General features: G+C 46.0%; 1 pseudogene; it reads right to left on the reverse strand.

Moving 5' to 3' along the window:
- Positions 1-1,988: 1,988 nt before the first annotated feature.
- On the reverse strand, positions 1,989-2,433 carry LOC123082319 (monothiol glutaredoxin-S9-like; annotated as a pseudogene).
- Positions 2,434-4,479: the final 2,046 nt, after the last annotated feature.

The following is a 4,479-nucleotide window of genomic DNA, read 5'->3' on the forward strand; positions in this document are numbered from 1 at the left end:
GGACAAGAAGAAGAGGAAGAGGAGAGCCTGAGAGTGTCATCTTTGCATCATAGATAACATCACCTCCGCCGCTAGTGGCACCACCACTGCTAAGTACAGTATGTAGTACATAGGAATTAAGCTGGTGCAGTAACTTGGTGCCATGCCACCCTTGTTAATTCACACTCGTGGGAACCTGCTGTGAGTTTGCTGCTGATGAAGCTTTTGCAGACATCGTGTGTGTTCCGGATCTCTTTTGTTCATGTTAGATAATCGAAACCTGAGACGATTTGGTTTGGTTTGCGAAGAACATGGCTACACTTCTTTGTGGTTGATCTAGTCTCATCGGTTATAACATTGTGACGTGTCTCATTTCTTTTGCACTATATGCCAGCTTCCTCTACGTAAGTCCAACATATGTTTGGTGTAGCGTTTCTGTCTTGGTAGGTGGTGTTGAGCAGGGCCTGCCCGATTGTGATTGAGCAAGAGTAACATAACTAAAATTTTCTACTGTTTCTGCACTTTTTAATGTTTGAACTACTGTTTCCATCAAAATGTTTGATCTAGTCTCATCGGTTGTATGTTCAAACACGAAGTCTCAGATAAGTTTGGGAAAAAGCTCAAACAAAATAAAAAACCCATGAAAATTTAAATGGTAAAAGTTGAAGTCGCAAAATGCGAGAAGTCCAAAACATCGTAGCAAAAAAATTGAGTTAAAAAAACACAAAACATTTTCTTTTCAAAAAATAGCATTCATTTCAATGATAATGATATAATCCACACAAGTTCGAGGACTATGAAAACCGTAAACCATTGAAAAGTTGCAAGGAAAATCCATACCAAAAAAAAGTGAAGTCTAGTATGCGAAAACACCCTCAGTACAAACCCATATGGACATCAGTTCAAGTACTTTTTTCAGAACCATTCAAAATTACTCTATGAAAAAATACCTCCTCTGTACAAACACACACATAGATTAGTACGAGTGCCGCCGCGAGCGCCGCCGTTGTTGCCCGCGCCCCAAATGTTGTAGCTTAGACGACTTCAGAATGTTTATCGTGTGTGCTCTACCGTCGTGTGCTAGTCCAAGAATTACTATCATCACATAAGTCCATGTATGACTACAATGGGAGTTCAAAATAAAACCCTATAACACGCGCCATGCCCCGGCACCATGCTCGGGACGCGAAAAAAGCTCAAGCGGAAAGAAAACCCTATATGAAAATTCAAATGGTAAATGTTTAGGTTGCAAAATGAGAGAAGTCCAAAACACCGTTGCAAATAAATATTTTCTTTTTGAAAAAAATGTCATTCAGTTCAAGTATATAAATCATGCAAGTTCGGGGACAATGATACCATAGATCATTGGAAAGTACGAGGAAAATCTTACGGAAAAAACAGAGTAAAGTCTAGTATATGAAAACCGCTCAGTACAAACCCAAAAATTGGAGATCAGTTTGAGTCCTCTATTTTCAGAAGAATTTAAAATTAATCTATGATAAATAGGAGTACTATAGAAGAAGAGAGAGGGAAATCAGGTGCAACAAACAAGCACCCCTTCATGGATTACAAATATCCAACATAGTGCCATTTCGTGATAACATCATAAGCCTGCTAGAAGAAACCTTCAAAGACAAAATGAATTGGCATCTAGAAAACTAATGTGCAAGATGAAAGGAACATGATTTATATAGTGCTAAATAGTACACCCCTCTTCACTCATCCATGTATTTACAAGCGTGTGGTCGAAAATAAGCACGAGATGGCACAATAGTTCCTAATTTTTCCTACCCTAATCAAAAGAATTTAGGCCTAACTATAGCTAAGCTGGTACTCCATTATTGATCCCAATCAAGAGAGACTGAAGATCGAGCAGTAGTAACTCACATAATCTCATCAAGAGTCAAAAAGAGAATTGAAAAGAAGTTTAACTCATGATCAAACGGTTGTTCGTACGTCCATAGTACCCCGTCCCGAATGCATCTTTGGTTTTGCTCAGAGTCAGAGACTCAGAGCCAGAGCGTGCCGGCGTCCTTGAGTATGGGCACGAGCTCGCCGGAGATGTGCACGGCCATGAGCCGATCGAGCCCGCCGAGGTTCCTCCCACCAACGAACACCGCCAGCAGCGCAACGATGGCCTCGCCTCCAGCGTTCCTGGCCACCGCTGCAGCGAGCTCGGCCTCCTCGGTGACCTCGTGCATGGCGGGGTTCACCCCGAGCCCCTGCAACAGCTGCTTCACCACGTGGCTAAGGTAGCACCCGTGCCTCCCCACCACCAGCACCAGGCTCTCTGCCACCGCCCTCCTCACTACCTCCCCGCCGTCGCCCCTCGCCGCCGTGTCGGCGAGCCGTGAGCTCGCCCTCCTGGCCGGCCACGCCCTCGGCCTCGGCCTGCTAGGACTGTTGCAGGCACGCCGGCAGCCGGCCAGCGCTATAGGGGATCGCCTGGTACATCTCGATCCGCCGAGCGACGTACGACGTGATCGAGCTCTTCTCTTTTCCGCTTGGTTCGCCGTTGCTGCGCCAAGTCCCTTGCTGCCATGGACGCGTGCTTCTCTGCTTCCCCCGCATTCTCTCATGCTCCCGTCGCCGCCTACATGTGGACTTGTACCGCCACTCTACCGCGTGTGCGCAAGGGCCGCAATGCAAGAGGCATCCTGCTCCTTCCGCTTCTCGCCCACGCCATGGCGTGCGTGCTCCTGTAGAGAAAAATAGCTCAGAGTTCAATGAGATGAAAATCATCAGTACAACCGTCTGAAACCATCAGTTCAAGTAGGGTAACAGAATAATATTCTGTTACGCGTAACAGAATAGCCTAGATGTATCTATATATACACCAGTGTTCTGTCCTCTACATCATTCACTTATAGCTATGTCTTCTTGTTGAATCTTTTGAACTAAGTGAATATGATCGGACCCTAACCTCTCTATGCTTTCTATCTCAAACTCTATTTGTCCAAATCATATGCATTCTCTTGAAACTGTCGAATGTCTTCTCCGCGTCCTTGTCAGCAGAAGATACAGAGAAAAACATTAAGTCCGTTTTCAATGCTAATTCCTTCACTTGAAACCCGGAGAAGTAGGAACGACCACCCGGCAATCCAGGCGTGCGTGGGAACGTGGAACAACCTCCGATATGTTGCATGATGGCCACATGTTCTTCAGATGTGAATTGCCGGGGGCACCTGTGTAATAACACTGTGCCATCCCTGTCCCTATAAATACACGCCTCACCACAGTCATTATCCTTTCTTCCACTCTCGCACAAACCCTAGCGCCACCGCTAGCCCTCGACGACACCGGCGACGAAGCGCTTAGCTGCCGTGACCTCTCCGACGCCGTCTTCATGCCGGCCGTGGACATCGTCTTCTCCGCCGCCGCCGTAGGTGTCCTCCGTCGCCAAGTTAGGGCACAGACGATCGAACTGCTCGGCATCCTCTTCCACTCCGTCTAGCAGTTCTTCGTGTGGTAAATAAAACTTCCTTTTTACGGCCCCTTTGATCCTATAGATTCATCACTTTCTGCCACAAGAAGTTTCTATTCACACAAGTTGGATCTATTTCATACTGCATCTCATAATATGCCTAGTATGTTCACTTATGCTTCACAAAGTAGTTAGATTCCTCACTTGTACTGATCCGTGGATTCTACAAATCTGGAACCAACTCTTTATCTATGAGTGAATGTCTTCGCACGATGAGGTCAATGTCTTCTAAACTGATTTATCTTCAAAATCTTCTGAGAATGCATATGACCTCTTCCCCTTCCCTCGCACCTTAATGCTGTCACAGGTACATGTCCGTGGGAGAATCCCTTGGTTCTCATAGTCTGCATTCATTTGCAGAATTCTTACAGCATCATATAAATTCTCCCGAAGCCAGTTCCTGTTTGACCCGCAGGAGGAAGCCTATGAAACCTTTAAACGTGTTGAAGCCATTCAGTTTGAAGTTCATGGCTACAGAGAAATCTACAAGGAAGGGAGGCAGACATCGCCGTGGAAACACTGCTAAGGACCTGCTACCAGATCTATATGAGCAATACAAGTCAGATCCAGAAGAAACCTATGGAGAACGCAAGAACCGAATCCAATGGATTCGAAGACATTGGGCAGAGGAATGGTTCAAGTACAGATTCGTCACCGACGAATATGCTGAGAAGAGTGCCATCAAGGGACCATGGGGAGATATCATATACAAAGGTCTTCAGCCCAAATCACAGTCCGAAGCTATTGCTCAAGGCTTTTACCCATGCATGCTTCGTGGACCTCGGCCTGCTAATGCTGACCCATCCTCTCTGTTATGGTGTCGCGAATACAATCTCTTCAAGCGCAACTATCAGTTTGCACAGAACTCTGCCAAGGAAAACAAGAAGTCATTGGGATTAGACTTCAACCCAGGCCCCTCTGCGCCACGTGCTGATGGCACACGAGAAGTTGAACCCAATCTGGTTGGGCCCTTCTACAACCTAGAAGGTCTCATCACTCATATTATGGTTCAAGGG

This window comes from Triticum aestivum, chromosome 4A (assembly GCF_018294505.1).
Source record: "Triticum aestivum cultivar Chinese Spring chromosome 4A, IWGSC CS RefSeq v2.1, whole genome shotgun sequence".
Taxonomy (NCBI): domain Eukaryota; kingdom Viridiplantae; phylum Streptophyta; class Magnoliopsida; order Poales; family Poaceae; genus Triticum; species Triticum aestivum.